This window comes from Protopterus annectens, chromosome 11.part0 (genome assembly GCF_019279795.1).
Source record: "Protopterus annectens isolate FY-2018-M chromosome 11.part0, PAN1.0, whole genome shotgun sequence".
Lineage (NCBI taxonomy): Eukaryota > Metazoa > Chordata > Ceratodontiformes > Protopteridae > Protopterus > Protopterus annectens.
The window spans coordinates 1,236,267,477-1,236,287,511 of record NC_056745.1 but is presented as its reverse complement, the minus strand read 5'-3'; positions in this window follow the sequence as shown (position 1 = coordinate 1,236,287,511).

Below are 20,035 nucleotides of genomic sequence, written 5' to 3'. Positions count from 1 at the left end.
ATATCTGAAGGGTATGTAAGATTCCTGCAGTATACCTCACAACCTGTCAGTGCAAGATGTGTTTACATAGACAAACAAAATGGTGGGACAAATGGGCTACAGTAGGGACATGTATGAAACATTACCCTTTTACAGTGGTACAACAGTGTACACACACCTATTAAGATGGCAACTTTTCCTGATATATACAATGACAGACCGCAATAATACATTCCACAGCTTTTACAACATGTAATGTGATCCTAGCAAGAACAATTAACATGTAAAATAGAATTATATGTTAGGGAAACAAATATGGGATATACAAACCTTACAAAACACTGGATGCATATGTGTGCACACACTCAAAATAACATATTGTGGAGGCAGCTTGTGTTGTACTGACAGCATTCACTCTACTTGAGTACACACATGCCATCAAGTACAGGGCTTCAGTGTCACATCAAGTAATGGTCTGCTGTCCAAGAAGTATGTTCAGACATTTCCTCAACTGCCTGCAACAGAAGCAGCCATGGCTTGCATGGGTCTATATCATATGAGCAAATCCCACAAATTGCAAATGCTCATAATATTGAACATACTAATACTACCTCATACATACTATCACAAACTTCCTATTGTGAGGGGGCTCTGTCCCCCACACCCCCCACTAAATATATATTCCTATTGTGAGATCACACTACAGCGAGGAAAGGGCAAATATCCCATTCTTCACTGTACCGTGATCTTAGAAAAGCACTTTGAGGTCCGGTATATTCTTTATTATGAGTGTTTGCAATTTGTGCGATTCACTCATATGATATAGACCTGGCTTACACACATCTTACAAAGCATCAAAGGGATCCCATATCTGAAATGTAGCAGTCAGGAGTAGGGAAAAAAATTACCTCACCATTGCATATACCATGATAAACAGAGCAGACAGTGATCTAGAGGCGTATTAAATATGGGACAACAGTGATGTTGAAAATAACCAGATGCCCATCCAAAACAGATGACAAAATGTGTAGAAAGCTGGTCAGGGAGGCTGCCAGGAGACATGCAGCAAGACTGAGATAGTTGCAGGAATGTCTAGCAAGTACAGCCTGTGTAGTACCTGTGGCAACAATCGCCTGGATTCTGCATAAGTGTGGCCTATAGGATAGGGTAAGTTGATGGCAGACATTCCCCTCAAGAAACACCATCCAGGGCTGCGTACAGGTAGCAAAAGCATAACATCAAGTCTCCAAAAGGCATGTGTTGCAATGTGTAATGGTGTCATAAGACAAAGGTTCAAACCTACAGACAGTATTCATAAAGATATGTATGGTGCACAAGAAACACCTCACTTCATCTGAGAGCCACCATCCCCAACTTGAAGCTTGCTGGTGCCAGTATACACCTTTAGGGTTGCTGTTCAATAGCTGGAACTAGGCCTGCAGACATGGTGGAGGAAATCTGGAACACTGCAAAATAACACCCACGTGTGGCCCACAGTTGTCAAGCATCTGCGATAAGATTGAGGGTGGGAAGGAGTTTCAGCTTCAAACACAACAGTGAACTGAAGCATACATCAAAAGCTAGCTAAGAATGGCTATATCTGAACACATTCAAGGTTATGAATTGGGCCAGACATAACTCAGACACAACAGCAATAGTAAAGACCCGGTGTGACCTCCAAGGGCTGTGCACACATGCTGGCCTTGCAATCTGGCAGAGTTGGGGGACCTTTGTAGGGAAGACAGACAAAATAATGCCAAGTCAAGATGTGTCATGCTAGAATACCCCTTCCCAGGAATAGTGACTGTTGTAGTTCACTTAACAGGTGCTACAAAAAAACATTGGTTTAAGGGTGTTCACACTTATGCAACCCCCATATTGTATGTATATCATTCAGTAGCTTCACGACTAACACATTTGTTTGATTCTTGATTGGACTGCACAGGTCATATGTTATATATCAGGTGTGTTTAATGTTTTCAAATGCAGTAGTGTGGCCCCATTTCATATCATAGAAGGGACTGGTATGTCAACAGGTGTGTGTGCTCTCCTCATATCCACATTAAGCTTTGAAGGTCGTTGGTGTAACCGGATGTTATTGCACATACATGCACTGCTGATGATGAGATCTGCAAATCAAATGTCAGTCATTAATTAGTGACATCAGTCCTCATATCGTCCCAGTTATGTGTCAGACAAACACATAGGGGTTATGAGGAACAGAGCAAACATAACTGCCTAACATCTACATATTCAGCAATGATTTGCACATTTGTAAGGTATGGTCTACAGTAGATGCCAGTGTGCTATACAGGTGCACAGCAATAATGTCTACATGGGTGTGTTGTGTTCCAGGGGAAGGGATATCACCTACTAACATGACTCATGCATCCCAGAGATGTATATTGTTAGTAACAGAGATTAAAAATGGCTGCAATGCCTGATGTTTTGTGCCATGTGTCATGCATGCCAACTGTTGAGTAATGTGAGGTCTGTGTAATATCTTTGTGCTGCCTCACTTGTACGTTTGTGTGTGTGTGTGTGTGTGTGTGTGTGTGTGTGTGTGTGTGTGTGTGTGTGTGTGTGTGTGTGTGTAAGTAAACCATAACATACAGGTATTACTTTACATATACTGTCTTTCCCTCACAGGTGGCGATGTGGGTCGGGGTCCCTCCCATGGGGAAACTGATGCCCATGTCTCTGCAGACTCTGACAATGATGGTAGGCATAGTGAGGCAGAGGCAGGGTTGTTAGGGGCTGAATCTATGCCATCAGTTAGAATCCTACTTTTTTTCCGCCCCATCCCCACACACAGTCACAATGCCCACACATACCCCATCACCAGTGGCCATAGATGAGGGGACAGTCAGCAGGTGGTGGCATGGGACAGGAAAGTGTGGTGACTATGGCAAGTGTGTCTGTGGGCACCAGCCATAGTAGGATAACAGGTGATGTCCCACACAGGTGGATGGACAGGGGCGCTCATAGGAGGACTGCTGCCCATCATGCCCCTGCCATAAGTGTCACAGCAGGTGTCACTAGACGCATGTTTCGGATTGTCATGGAGGCACAGGCATGTATTGAACATTACACCAGAGATGGTCTGAGGCTCCAGAGGGCTACTCTTCCTGCTGTATGTGACAACATCCATGATCTTGCAGATGCCTACCATTATTATGTGGAGGTCATGGATAGATGGTGGGGTGAGATGGTGGCAATCCTCAACCATGAGATGTCTGGTGCTAGAGCATGTGGTGGGAGTAGGGCATCAGCCACATGGATGTGGGACAGCACCATGAACAGCTGAAAGTCTAAGTGGCCGTGCAACATCTGACTCCCACTCCTGTAGTGGCAGTACCAGCAGCTCCACTGCAGGGGTGGTGCTGTACATACCACGCCGCAGCAGGCCATAGGCACGTGGTCCTGGCCAGTCCCAACAGGGATGCGGATCCAGCAGACAATTGTCATCTTCAGGGGGAAGTACGATATCTGGGCTTCAGCCTGGTAGTGCCCATGCAACCCCTGGCAGGCCCAGTTCCCATGTCCATGGCCAGACACAGTGAACTGTACACCCTGCCATGTACGGTCCACACCTATCCAACATAACCCTGTATAGAGCAGCCACATGGCAGAACTGTGTGCATCCATACACACATACACATCACCATCACAGCTAGGGCACCTCCATACTTACACACACCACCTCTGCATGACCCATTTAATAAACAACCCCCTAACCCACACATATGATGTTAACCAAATGGCTCAGCCTAGGCCTCTGTCAAACCCACACCACACCCTGTTCACATGATGATACATGTGCCACATTTCTGTCATCCATACCATCGATGCAGGGACATGCTAATATGGTCCTGATGCACAGGGTGAATGTATTACAGTTTGGCAATGTAATGCTGTTTAAATTGTTGTCAGCTGGCATGTTTAATGCTTACACATCAGGGTGTGTAGTTGTCCAGCCATGATGTATTATTGCTGTTATTAACACTGACGGAATGTGGTCTCCATAATGTATTCTGTTTGTGTTCAAGGTGTCTGTGTGTCAGGAGGATGTTGGCCTGCTGTTCTTTCCTAAAAGGGGTGTGGCAGTGTGGTAACACATTGACTGTGTTATATCCAGGGAACAGCTGAACACAACTAACAGGTCTGTTTAACAGTTATTGCATGTGCCACATGGCTGATAGGTCTGAGGGGTGTATACAGCTAAGTGCATGGTGGCTGATGTAAGCAGCTCTTGTACAGTGGACAATGGTAAATGTACTGGGTGGCACACACCAAAAGTTTGTGAATAACACACACACACAGAGGCTTTTGTGTTGATGCAGCACACAGAGAGTACTGTTCACATGGATGTACTTCACTTTGCAGAGAACACATTTTCGCAAATGTAATTCCTCCAAGACCGAATTGCCAAAACCTCAAATCAATAAATAATCAGTCCACCAAATTTCATTTCACTGAAAATAGTAATGGCAGTCTATGTTCTGGTACTTACTTTCCTCACTTGCTTAGAGAAAAACAGCTCTTGTACTCGCTTTCCTCACTTATCTAGAGGAAAATAGCTTTTTTATTCAGGCATGTCCAAGGGTCAGCTCCCAGTGTTCTCTCCTGTCTATCTGATGAATCTGGACATCTTGGGGCAATGTAGAAATTGCCTCATGTACACAGACAACCCTCTCCTTCTACCACCCAACACTACAACCTGTGAGAGATGCACTCATCTAGCCAGACTGGAGGTAAAGCTGTCTCCAATCAAGACTGAACTTGACAGTCAAGAGGAGAAGGTAAACACTTGCACCACACCACACTCATCACATAGTCTCACTAAATCTACACCACCAAAATCTACACATAGAAACACAAAAACATTCGCGGAGGCTCTCAATAATAATCTGCTCAAGCAACAAAGACTACCAAACCAGAAATGCAAGCAGACTCCACCTCCCAACACAACCCAAATGACACATAGCCCACAGACTCAGTGTGCTACTCAACCACAGCCAGTAAGCAAAACAATGTACCCAACACACTTGTCATAGGTGACTCTATAGTCAAGCACACTGATGTCCCACTCACCAGGCTAAACAAGGAGAAGGTTACTGTCAGCTGCCTGTTGGGTGCCAGCATCTGCCATATAACCCATGCACTCAGGTCACTCCACAACAAGTACAAATATGACTCAGTTATTGTTCATGTTAGTGTGAATGACCTGAGACAAACCTCCCTGGACTACATGAAAACAAACAGGGAAGAGCTCTCCAATCTTATAGTCCAGGCAGGTATGACCCTATCCCTGAGTAGCTTTCTGCCATCACCCAGAATGATGCCGCAGTACAAGGACAAAATGATTGACTTCAACAATTGGCTAAGCTTCTGGTGCCATTCTAAAAGGATCCAGTATCTGTCTGCCTGGGATGACATGGTCGACAGACCACGATGCTTTGCCAGAGATGGCCTGCACCTGTCACCCCTGGGATTCTGGATACCGACTAAGGTTCTTGCCACCCCTTTAGTGCCTTTTTTAGGCATGGTTCAAATGACAAATTCACCACCATAACAGGAACAGGCAAGCAAAAAACTGAGGATGATGCTACTCAATGCTAGAAGTCTAAATCTTAAAATGCACTCACTCGAGGCACTCCTAAAATGGAGAACATTGATATCTGTAAAGTGACTGAGACCTGGTTCAAGGCTCCAGAGACCATCCCTGCACTACAAGGCTATAACTCATACCACACTTTTCGGCCATGTAAACTGGACCAGAACACCAAAGGCGGAGGTGTGTCCATATTCATTAAGGATATCCACACCTCCAGGCTAGTTGCTCAGCATAATGCAGCCGAGGTTATCCAAGTGCAACTAACTCTGGGCAAAACTGCAATCCAAATTATAGCTTGCTACAGATCACCCATCATGCCCCAGGATTCCCACTCCTCTTTTCTTGATGTACTGGAAAATATTAGGGTTCACCCAAACAACCTAATAATGGGCGATTTCAACTACCCCACCATTAACTGGGAAAAGTACTCATGTACCAGCTCCTTCGCTCAATGATTTCTGGAATTCATAAACCCCAATGCCCTGGATCAACTTATCCACACCCCCACCAGGGGCAACAATATCCTAGATCTAGTCATTACCAACATAAGTGACTGGTGTTCCACACCTGAAGTCAACACCTCATTGGTCTGATCTGACAATAAGCTAATTACCCTAGATATCCACATCCTGCCCCCACCCCCCATTAAGGAAACCATGGTAAAAAAATTCTCCAAAGCCAACTTCATGCTTCTTAAGACAGAAGTGGTGAACTTCATGACACCCATGCAGATGGATAATAAAGTTACGACTAGTGAATCCTGCACAGTTGCACTTTATAAGCACTTACATGAGTGAATGGATCCTGCTATCCCAAACAGAACCAAGATGCTATCCTCCAAAAAAAAAGAAGCCAATCTGTCAGTCTTCTACCATAGACAAACTGTACAACAGAAGGAAGAAACTGTTGCAAAAGAGAGCAAAATTCCATGAGTGGAGGAGCTCCCTGGTCAGCCTCAGTAAGAAACTGCGATCCCTGATAAAATCCTCCAAAGCTAGTTAAGAAAACAAAATCACAACTGATTCTAAAGACAACCAGAAAGCATTCTATAGCTATGTCAAGAATCTCAATGGCAACACTCAGATCTGCTCTGAGTTACAGCACAATGGCACTAAATATACAGACCCAACTGATATTGCCAACATCCTGTCATATAGGTTCAGTGCTAACTTTACCCCCTCTCACCCCCTAAAGAGCACATCTCTATACCAGAAGAATGCAAAAGATCCTGTAATCATGGCTGCACAGGTAAAAATCACACTCTCCAAAGCCAAGAACACAGCATCCATGGGACCAGACAACATCCCAGGCTGCATTCTACATGAATTACAGAACGAACTGGCACCCCACCAAAGTACCATGTTCAATCATAGCCTCACCTCAGGCTTTGTGCCTGCTGAATGGCACACAGTGACGGTTATCCCACTCCACAAGGGGGGAGCCACCATGGACCCCGGGAACTACCGCCCCATTAGCCTGACGAGCCTGGTCTGCAAGGCCATGGAACGTATCATCATGGAACTTAAAATCAAAGACATTGGTAATCTCCAAACTCTGGACCCCACCCATTTCAGGTTTGTAAAAGGCAGATCATGTCTCCTAAACCTGATAGACTTCTTTGAAGCAGTCACCAAAGTCGTAGACAAGGGTAAGGTGGTTCACACAGCCTAGCTAGATCTTGCCAAGGCTTTCAACACCATCCCCCACTCTGGAATTATAGATAAACTCACTAAACTAGGTATAAATCCCTATGTCACAAGATGGGTTGGCAACTAGCTCACTGACAGAACCCACACTGTGAAAGTAGCAGACTCCAAATCTGACTTCAGACCAGTGACAAGTGGAGTACCACAGGGTTCAGTCCTGGGTCCTCTCCTGTTTGGTTTCTCTGAAGTACAGGCTAACACAGAAGGTCTTTGGCTACTGAAGTTCGCAGATGACAGCAAACTAGGAGCCATAATCAAAAGTCCTAATGATGTGGACATCCTACAAAAGGGCCTCACTGAGACAGATGCCTGGTGTCAAAGCCATGGCCTCAAGCTCAGTGCCAAAAAGTGCATTGTCATCCCCTTTGGTAAAAGCTCTGTACCCATGAACTACAACATAGGGGGTAGTATACTTAACATTGAAAGTGTGATAGGAGACCTTGGAACACAGGTGGACAGTAGTCTCTCCTTTGATAATCACATCACCACAGTAGTCAGGAAATCCTTCTACGTGGCACACCTCATCACAAAAGATTTCTCATCCAGAAAAAAAAAGGTCATTGTTCCCCTCTACTCTTCACTCATTAGACCCATTATAGAGTACAACGCCGCTTTTGGTATGTACCTCACAAGACATCTACTAAAACTGGAAAGGCCCTAGAAATACCTCACAAGGAGGATTACCGGCCTCAAACTGATGCCCTATGCAGACCATCTTAAAAATCTCCAGCTTTACTCCATCGCATATTGCCTACTCAGAGGTGATCTCTGCCTAACATACATAGCTATGTCAAACCCAGAGCTGTTGGACATGCTCCACTTAAAGAAATCCCAATCCCTCTAAGCTACACGCTCTAGGGACCTAAACTTTTTCACCACAATAAACAGAACATGCCAGAGGGATAGATTTCTGTCCCAGAGACTTCCCATACTCTGGAATAAACTGCCTATCTATATGAAACAAAGCTCCTCATTAGCAATCTTCAAGAAAAATCTTGATTGGATGGGAAATAGGAAATTCACCCTGGGGATCACCTCTGTGGCTCTGCTCGACAGTGGCACAGGAAAATAATTTTCTTGGGTGGCAAAAGCCAGGGTACCTTTTTGCCTGGGCTTGTATAGGCCCCAGGGCCAATAGCCTAGTACCTACCTATGAACCTATGAACCTATATGTCATTTCCCCACTGTAGTGCAATCCTGGAGTTGGTATACATAGTTGTGTTGGTGTGAGGGGCACCCCCCCACATTGGAAGGTGTGGGGTGGCATATACCCACACCTAGTTATATTAACAACTACTTACCCTCTTAACATAGACTCAACAGTATAACAGAGCACTACGCATGGGGATATGCAACACTACCTCCAATATGGGGGCTGTGCATCCAATGACTACCACCAACTATATATACTAACTCCAGTATTGCTGTACAGCTGTACAGTGGGGAAAAAGGGCATTTACACTACCACTACTAGTTTTGGTGAAATGAATTTCCACAAGATGATTCATTTGCAATTTTAGTTTTGCCAATTTGGTCTCGGTCAAATGAACTCCTAGGAAATGTTTTTTCTGCAAGCTGAAGTAAATCTCATCACATACACACACACATACACACACACACACACACACACACACACACACACACACACACACACACACACACACACACACACACACTTGCCAACAATGAGATTAGAACCGCTACTTATGTAGTTATTGCTAGTAATGTGTTCTGTCTTAATTGCACACACCACAGAGTTATAGGGTGAAGTGTGTTCTGAGATTCCTGTAAAGTGAACAACATCAGAAGGCCTTGTACAGTATAGCAATGGGGGATGTAGTGGGTGTGAATGGACACAACATACTATAATATACTGAGATATACACATTGACAAACGCATAAAGTCATAGACATATTTGACACACCTGGGTTTTACAGCCCTGACTATCTTGTCAGTCAGGGCATACAATTACATAGTTCATGCACACAGCACAGGCCTTATTGGGCTGAAGATTGTTGTCAGATAATTGTAAGGTTAATAGAGACAGCAGACTACATACAGTGGACCTTGGGACATGTAGTGGGAGCACCACTGTCTAACATGTGAGAGCTACACTCCACGTGGTCATAGTACTCACATAAACACAGGATAATGTACTGACACACAAATGTTCACAGATTTGGGCTTCCTCAGATTAGAACCCCTGGCTATGTAGCTGTTGCTACTACAGTGGCATGCATTTACTGCATGCAACACACACTGTAAGGTGATGACTGTTCCATGGCTCCTGTACTGTGGCCAACATCACCAGCGCTTGTACAGTATGACAGTGTGCAGTGTGTGTGGAGACTAAGCCCTCAAAATGCCGTCTCATGAAAATACGCTCACTTTTGGAGACTCACACACACACAAATACTCACATTTCCCAAGACTCAGGGTAGAACCCCCACCTACAAAGTCATTGTTCGTATTGTGTAATGCAGTTAACATATGCTCCATGGAGCTTATAGGGTGAAGAATGACACAAGGTACCCTTACAGTGAATAACATCACCAGCACTGTAGAGTACGGCAATGGGAGGTGGAGTGGGTGAAGGGCCACAAAGTAATGTCACCTACAGGTTTACATGCTCACAAACAGTTGTATACACAGCAATGCACACACACACACACACACACACACACACACACACACACATATATGCCAGTGCTGAGTGTCATGGGTCCATGTGTTCATATGTGTGTACCACACTAATGGGCATGGGGTCATTACAAGCCTAGCCCATGGGAGTACACTGGCATCATGCCACCTGAAATTTGTCAGCAGAGCATCTATCAAATACTGCCATGTGAGTGATCCCCCAACGTGACAGTTGTATTCACCATCCATTCATCTGAATTTCTCTTGAAGAGGGCCAGTGAGGTGCTTTGACATATATGCAACATATATCGCATAACATGGCCAGTATCTGGGTTATGGACCTGTCCCCAAGCATGTTCTGTTGAATGTGGTAATGTGGTTGAGGTATCCATGGCATGTGGTGGATACAAATTGGGGATTCCTAGCTGTGCCATGTGTAACACAGTTGGGCAGACAGGGCATTGTCAGTCAAGCAGGGATTGCCTGTAAGTAGCCTAGATGTGACCGGGAATACTTGGAGGTTTTGGCCTCTTTCCATATCAGACAGTTGTTTGATGTCTCAGGTCCTACATGTGAGGTACACTTGCAGCCTACCCAGTTGTTAAAGGTGTCTAGTGAGTTCTAGTGAGCAAATGGGCCATTGTACCTGCTGATTGGCCTAATGAGTGTGGAGTGGAGGGAGACATTGACTTCTTCATTCCTGGATGACACACCCTTAGTTATACATTGTGCCACATGGAAGGACTTCCTGTCCAAGTGGCAACGTGGTGGTCAGAAAAGAGGTTGCTGTCAAGCTGTGTTCACAGACCTCCTATGAGGACATCTGTGTCCATTGAACTACCACCGATATGGTCATTTGAGGACAACACATTGATTCAACAGGGGATTGTGACACATTTCTTGGCATTGACACTAAGGCCAGTGTTCTGACAACAGTTAGAGGTGTCAGATGTCATTAGCCTGCTATTTTATCTGACTGGAATGTAATCAATGGTTACAGGGCTTAGCTATGCTTACCAGGTTTCAGCATTGCTTAAATGTAAATGCTAAGCAAATTTGCATACTGGTAACTGAAGTCTAGATGGTGTAAGCACATATTCATTTAACCATACTTTAGCAACATTTACTGTTGCACAAACCCACACAAATACACTTAAAGCTGCTCAAAACTGCCTTAATCCCTCTGTATCCAACAGTTCCTGTTCTGCCTAGCAACAAAATAAACAGCCCTTGTAGGTCTTGAACCCAGGACCCTGCATACCATACTCACAGACATTTATCAGTAAGCTATCTGAAATGTATGGTTTCAGGATGTTTTCTCAAACATATCCCACTTTACAGACAGTTTACAATAGGGAAGAGACACTGTGCAATTAGGATGGATTGGTATCTACAAATATTTATATCTGAAAAGAAACATATACATAGATAGAGAGATGAATGTGTATGGAGATACATATATGTGTGTAATAATATATAGATATATTACAAATAAATACTGAGGTGTATATACATATGTATATATATATATATATATATATATATATATATATATATATATATATATATATATATATATGCATAGACATCTGAAAATATATATGCAAACATATCTCAAAATGCCCATACAAACATGCTGCTGATAGACCACTCATAACTGGGGCAGCATGCACAGTTGGATACAAAAGACCCATGACAGTCATATCTGCACTCTCCCCCTCAGTCCATGTAAATAATTGAACAGTACACTGCTACAAAATCATGATAGGCCATACACAATGGCCAGACATACAACAACCTCTTAGCAAAACAACTAAAATGACTGAACACAGCAAAGAGGAATACAACCAGTCAGTAATTCACTAACCGTCATACAAATCTTGATATGCCTCATCCTTAGTTTTTGCCACATCTGTCTTTGCCATGCACCTCATCTCCTCACACTTCTGTCTACTTTCCTCATCTCTCTGACAGTCTCACTCCTTCTTTCCCATCCTCTTTCTCTGTATACTGTCTTGTACTTCCACAGTCGACCACCATGTCTTCTTGTACTACTTCCTCCATCCACATGTCACACCAAGCATCTTTCTAGCCATCTCCCTTAGTAACTCTGCTGTACTTAACCAGATATGTGGTAAGTTGACAATGCCACCCAGTGTCTGACTTAACTCTCCTTGAACTCCACCTCATGATCATCCTTTTTCAAGTCATACCATGTGATCCACCAACATCATCCTGCAGACCAACATTCTATTCTGCCTAAATACACTTTCCTCTTCACCACTTTACAGTCTCCAATATCCTTCAAACTGGCCCTCTTACATTGGATATATTCCACCTGTGTACATCTTACTACAGTCTTGTAACTCACCCTAGGCTTCTCCCTCATGTTATAGTGCTTATTCACCACAGCCATGTCCATCTGTTTTGCAAACCCCACTACCATCTTACTGTCTGCATTTCTTTTAACATCATCCATAACCATCACTTCCACAGACCCTCTGTTCCCTTCATCAACATGCCCATTGAAATGTGCTGCAATGGCCACTCTGTCACCCTTGGGTACAGTCATCAACACATCATACAAATGACTTCACATTTCTCTTTGTCAGCCATCACACAACAAGTTCTGTACCATATGAGCCCCCTCCAACCTTGGGGCACACACTCCAGTGCGACACCAGGGTACAGAGGCCAACATGCTGGAGGTGGGTGGCACCCAGACAATGGACAGGGAGCATGCAGGTAAGGGCCCAGTGGGATTAGTACACAATGTATCAGGCATATATGTATCTGTATTGTATCTACATCCATGTGTCAGGTCCAATTGCAGTTGTGGATGGGGTTTTCTAATTCACAGAGGTGCACATCTATGGTGAGGACAGCAAATTGTGTATTATTGGAGTTTGTACTGTAAATGTGCAGACATGCTGCAGCCATCCTGTACCAATGGCCACATATGAGTCTGCTGACAATACCTCCCCCTCACAACTACCTAGGATCCTCTGGTCTGCATATGGGACAGCAGCCTGAAGCTGGTGAGTATGACATTGTTCTGTTGTGGCCTGGCAATACCCCAGGCATGTGAAGTCCATGCAACTTACCATGCACACAACTATCAGTAATAGCTATATTGCTTTATGTAATAGCTATATTGCTTTATGTGCATGTTCACTTGTGGTGGGGTTAACTGAATTGCATCACAGTGGCCACCACTGGGGCCTACCTGAGGTGAATTCAACATTCCTGTTGCATACCTCACAACTTGTCAGTGCCAAGATGTCTGGACAGGGGCCAGCAAAATGGATTGGACAAATGGCCTAAGGTAGGGACATGTGTGACACATTGCTGGTATACAGTGTATATAAACTGTGTACACACCCTTGTTAAGATGCAAGGTGTTTCTGATACATGCAAATTGGGACCACAATATGTCAGTCCACACCTCTTCCAACCTTTAATGTGACCCATAACATGAACAGTTCACTTGTAAAACCACACATCTGGACTCATGCATTGCACCTACAAGACTGGCCACCTGAGAGGGTGGCAGCCATCGTATCAGCATGATGTTTCAGTCAGGTATGATACCTGATGCTGCCATATGTGTCAGTACATTCTCTGTGAACTATTTGGCTACAATAGCACATACATGGGCATTGTTAAGACACGTAGACAACTTCCAACTATATATGGGTTGCAAACATCTGGATATCTCGGACACATCTATACAGAGGACTGTACAATGGTTTATACATTTTCACCTGGTCCAAAGGTACTTCTAAGGTGGATGACATCAACAGGACTACTAAACTGGAGTGAGGGGAAGTGTAAAGGGTGGTACAGAAGTCAAAAATGGTATAACCCACATGCTACATGATTCTCACACAAACACACACACATCCAAACAGTTGCCAGTAGTGAAATAGATTTTCTTGATGTTGAAGTCAGCAAGCATCAGTTAGACTCTATCAGGACTAGTCTGTATAGGAAACCAGTGAGGAAGAACAACCTGTTGCACAATAATAGTTTGCATCCGAAACACACTAAACAGAATATTATACAATGACAAGTTTTTAGGATGATGCATCTACATAATGATGACAACAAGTTGTAACTTGCTTTGGACTAACTTAAAACAGAAATAATTGAGAGAGGATATAAAGGGTATGACATTGATAAATATATACTTGAGGCCTGGAGAAGCAGGCATGATAAATGTAAACCTTATTATAATGAGAATATTGTTCCCTTACAGATGGAAGTTAGTAGGAATGATGTTGGATGTACACCAATAATGTGCTATGGATGCCTTTAACCTTTGCTAGTGAAATTAATGCGGTATGTGAGGTTATTAATAAGAACTGGGACATTCTGTCTACAGTTGAAGGGCTTAATGGGGTGATAGGTGAAAAAAACAAACTTTACGTTTTGCAATAATAGCTCCTTGAAAAGCCATTTGTGTTATAGAACTGCTGATTTTACTAAGTTTCCTAGGTCAAAGAGAATAGGTACTTATGCATGCAGAAATTGTATTGTGTGCAGACATATACACATGGGAGGACCTTTCACACATCTCAGTTTAGGTTTTACGATTGACCCCAATATATATGCTGACCGTAGAACCTGTAATGTTATTTATTTTAGCAATTGTGTTAAATGTTTTTCTTTCTATGTAGGTAAAATGAATTGCTGCCTTAAGGAAAGGATACTAGAACATTTTAGGAACATCAGGAATATGAAAGTAAACAGTGAGCTAGCAATGCATAACGTGAAGGAAGACATGGACCACACATTTAGGTTTTAGTACTTCAGATTGTAGCTGCTAAGAAGAGAGCAGGAGACTTTAAAAATACTACTGAGCTAGTTGAACAAGAATGGATTTTGCAATTCCACGCTGACAAGCTTCCGGGGTTGAACAGCATGGTTTCACTTAAACCCTTTCTCAAGGCAAAGCAACTGAAGCATTGAGTTTATTGTTTTTAAGAGTTGCTATGCAGTGTCCCTTTAAGTAAGCTATGTTTTAATTGTATGATGTCATAATTAGTTTGATTGTTTTAGCATTTAAATGTGATGCTGTTTGTTTGATTGTAGTCTGAAGAAGTGGTGTATCCATGAACGTGATTACTCCATTAAATGCTTTTGTTTTTAGCCTTGTTACAGCCAGTGTTATTGTTTTTTTTTTCTTAGCACATTTTGTTTTTTTCACTGGTTGTTCTTTTGTTTTGGGAGTTTTTGTAATAATATCTTATACATTTTCGCCTAGTCCAAAGGTACTTCTAAGGTGGATGACATCAACAGGACTACTAACTTGGACTTAGGGGAAGTGTAAAGGGTATTACACATATCAAACATGGTATAACCCACACACTACATGATTCTTGCACAAACACACACAAACTGTTGCCAGAAGTGAGATTAAAACTCCTGCTTATCTAGTTATTTCTACTATAGTGCTACAGAGTTATCAGACATGCCACAAAGCTTATACATTTTTACCTAATCCAACAGTACTTCTAAGGTGGATGACATCAATAGAACTACTAAATTGGAGTTAGGGGAAGTGTACATGGTTGTACACATGTCAGAAATGGTATAACCCACACACTACATGCTTCTCACACAAAGACACACTCCCACATCCAAACAGGTGTCAGTAGTGAGATTAGAACTCCTGCCTATCTAGTTATTTCTACTATACTACTATGCAGTTATCAGATGCATCACAGAGCTTAAACATTTTCACCTACTCCAAAGGTACTTCTAAGGTGGATGACATCAACAGGACTACTAAATTGAAATGAGGGGAAGTGTAAGGGTAGTACAGAAGTCAACAGTGGTATAGGCCAGACAGTACATGATTATCTCTCACACACACATGCACACACACACACACACACACACACACACACACACACACACACACACACACACACACACACACATGCTCGCACACACACACACACACACACACACACACATACACACACATACACACACACACACACACACACACACACACACACACACACTTGCCAGTATTGGGATTAGAACTCCTGCCTATCTAATTATGTCTACTATAGTGTTATGCAGTTACCGCACATGCTAAAGAGCTTACTGATGTTTCAAATGGCCAAAGCTGCTGATAACTGCACATCTGAGGTAAAGTATTATAGGTGGCAGACCGTCTGCCTTCAGTTTCACCCTTACATCATGCTAGTTCTTTCTGTCTTGTACTTCAAATAGCATGATAGCTTGGCACTTCAGGTAATTGTATCTATAAGTGTGGCATACCTGGGAGCCGTCATCAGTGCTCGTTCATCACAGAAGTAGCCCCAGTACTTACTAGTTATGTCCACCCCGCCTGGCATGATTGAAGTGCAGTTTTCCGTGCTTTCACCCATTAACCTGGTGCACTTTTCCATTCTGAAGCACTGTTGCAACTGTCTCATGTACACAGACAACCCTCCCCTCTAAACTCCAAACGCTCAGACCTGTGAGATTTACCCGTATATCACCCAATGTGGGCATATGCACTCTCCAGCAAAGACTGGACTAGCAGGTCAAGAGGATAAGATCAACACCTGCACCACACCCTGTGGAACATATAGCTCACTATGACAACCACCTTGACAGCCATGACATACAGTGAAAACCACACCCCCACCTTCACAGAGGCACTGAATGGACATTTACCCAAACAGCACAGACCAGCAAGACAGACACCCACTCAGACACCATGACATGGCACATGCCAAGGGACACATCTTTTCACCTACACAGTGTGCCCCTCAACCTAATCTCCTAAGGCTAACTACCTTGCACAATACAGTGAACATGGGTAACTCAATACTGAGGTGCACACATATCCCACTTTCTAAGTGGAATATGGAGCAGGTAACAGCCAAATATCTATCACATGCCAGCATCCAACACATGACACAGCCAGTCATGGCACTCCACAACAACTATGAGTATCACTCTGTATCCATGTGGGTGTGAATAACCTGGGACACACCTCCCTGGACTACATGACAAGAGACATGGTTGAACTCTCTGATTATGTGGTCCAGGCAGGTGTGACAGTAGCCCTGAGCAGTATACTGCCATCACCCAGAATGATGCTGCAGTACTATCAATAGATGATTGACTGCAACATTGCCGTACATGTTTTGTGTCATTCTCAGGGGATCCAGTATCTCTCTGCTTGAGATAACATGATTGACAGACATCAATAACTTGCCACAGATGTCCTGCATTTGTTAGCCCTGGGTTTCCAGGTACTGGCTAAGTGTCTTGCCACCCCTATAATGCCTTATTAGGCAGTGTTCCAAACGTAATTACCACCATAACAGCTAGACATGTATGCAATCTGAGGGTCATGCTGCTCAACAGTAGACATCTAACTGTCAGGATGCAGTCACTCAAAGCACTGGTCAGAGTGAAGGACATTAACATTTCTGCTGTAATGGAGAGGTGGTTCACCACAGCAGACAGCAGCCATGCAGTAACAGGCTATAATGCATTCCACAGCTGTCAGCCCCCAAACATGGACCACACTACACCTCCACAGGTGGTGTCTTCATATTCATTATGGATAGTAACACCTACAGACTAGTATCCCAGCATAATGCATCACAGATACTTCTGGTACAACTGCCTTGGGGTGATAGTGCAATCCAGAACATAGCCTGCTATGAGTCCAGATCTATGTCCCTAAACTGTCAATGCACATTCCTCAACACCCTGCCATCTATGAAGGTCCAACGCAACACTGACATAGTAGGAGACTTCAACTACCCATTCATCACCTGGGAAAAGTACCCAAGCACCAATACAGTGGCCCAAGACTTCCTGGAGCTCATCATTTCCAATGCCCTGGACTGGTTCATACTGACCCCTGTTAGAGGATGCAACAACCTTGACCTGTGTTGACTACTTAAATATGGGACTGTTGCTCATCCACAGTTGTCAATCTCTACCTGGTGAGATCCACACAGGCTGTAATCAACATGGAACTCAAAATGTCAGCCACACCCCCCACAAAGGTAACCACCTTGCAAAACCTCTTCAAAGCTGACTTTGCAGCCATAAAAATGGGGTGGATGACTTCACTGCACCCATGGCAATGGGAAATTGTTGCATGACTGTTGAATCATACACATATGCACTGTACAAACAGGTACATGAATGCATGGTACTAACCATAGCCAACAGAACTTAGACACTGTCTTCCAAACACTGGGAGACAGTGTGATGATCCCCTACCATTACTAAAGTGTACAACAGATGGAGGACCCTGTTGCAGAAAAAGGTGGTGTCCCATGACTGTTGAACCCCTTTATTAGCCTCAAACACAACTTGGGGTCCCTCAAGGAATCCCCTACAGGCATCTATGAAGGCAGAAATGCAGCAGACACTGACGACAATCACAAAAGCCTTTGATAGTTACATCAACAACATCCACAGCATTATACACAAGTGCTGTGAGTTACTGCACAATGATAATTCCTATCCTGAGACAACAGATATTGGCCACAGTCTTGGCAACACATTCAGTACCAGCTTTACCCCTCTCTCTCCCCACAAGTGTAGAATCACAATGGCAGATGAATGGCAAGCACCCAGCAGTACTGCAGGCCAGGTTAGACCTGCATTGTCCACAGGCAAAAATACAGCTTCCATGGAACACCAATATATCCATGGCTGTGTTCTACATGACATACAAGGTGACCTTGCACCAAATCCGTGTGCCCTGGTCAGTCACAGACTCACCTCAGGCTTTGTCCCTCAAACATGGCACACTGGTACAGTCATCCCTCTCCATAAAGGGGTACCATCTAAAGACCCTGGGGATTATTGTCCCCTTAGCCTGACAAGTCTACTATGTAGAGGTATGGACCATATCATCAGGGACCTGATTGACCAAGATAAAGGTGATCTCTTAACTCTGGACCCACACAGTTTGGCTTTGTGAATGGAAGATCATGCCTGCTCAACCTGGTTGACGTGTTTGATTGAGTCACTAGGGCTGTGTATGACAGTAAGGCACTGCATACAGCCTACCTCAATCTGTCCAAAGCTTGTGATACCATCTCTCAGTGAAGGATCATTGATAAACCCCATAAACTAGGCATCATCCCATATATCATTGTTTGTTTTGCAAATTGATTTACATAAAACACAAGTATGACGGTGGCAAACTCCAGGTCAGACTGGCAAGCAGTAACAAATGGAGTCCCACAGGGATCAGTACTGGGTAGTGTCCTGTCCAGCATCTACTTTTCAGGAGTCCAGTCCAACACAGAGGAACTCTGGCTGACCAAGTTCACAGAGGACTGTAAGCTGGGAGCTATCATTAACTCCATAAGTGATGCACACATCCCACAGAAAGGCCTCACTGAGACCACTGAGTGGTGTGGAAACAATGCCCAGAAGCTTGACACCACAATATGCATCATCATCCCCCTTGGCAAAACACTCAGTTCCCAGTAAGTACCACACCGATGGGAGCCCAATGAAAAGTGTAGCATTATACTAGGTCTGAGGACAAGAACCACATTGCCACTGTGGTCAGGAAGTCCTTCTATATGGCACATTGCATTACCAAGGGTTTTGCATCCAGGAAAACAGAGGTAATGATCTCTGTCTACTATTCCCTCATTAGATCACTCCTCAAGTATTATGGCCAATTTGCCATGTACCACACTTGACACCTGCTACAGCTGGGGAAGCCATGGAAGCACCTCACAGAGGGGTTCCTGGGAATTAAATACACATCCTACACAGACAGACTTAGCAAACCCAAGCTATTATCTGTGTCATATCATCTAATTAGCAACTATCTGTGCTTGACTTACAATGCCATGTCTGACCCATCTGGTTTACAAATGCTACATATAAATCCATCCACACCACACACTGTAGAGACCTCTACCTCAATACCACAATCACCACAACATGCTGGTGGGACAGGTCCCTCACCAAGAGACTGCACATGCCCTGGAATACACTCCCCATACATGTCATGCAGAGCACTTAGCTGACCCTGTTCCAGAGAAATTTGATGAATGGATGGGTAATAGACATTTC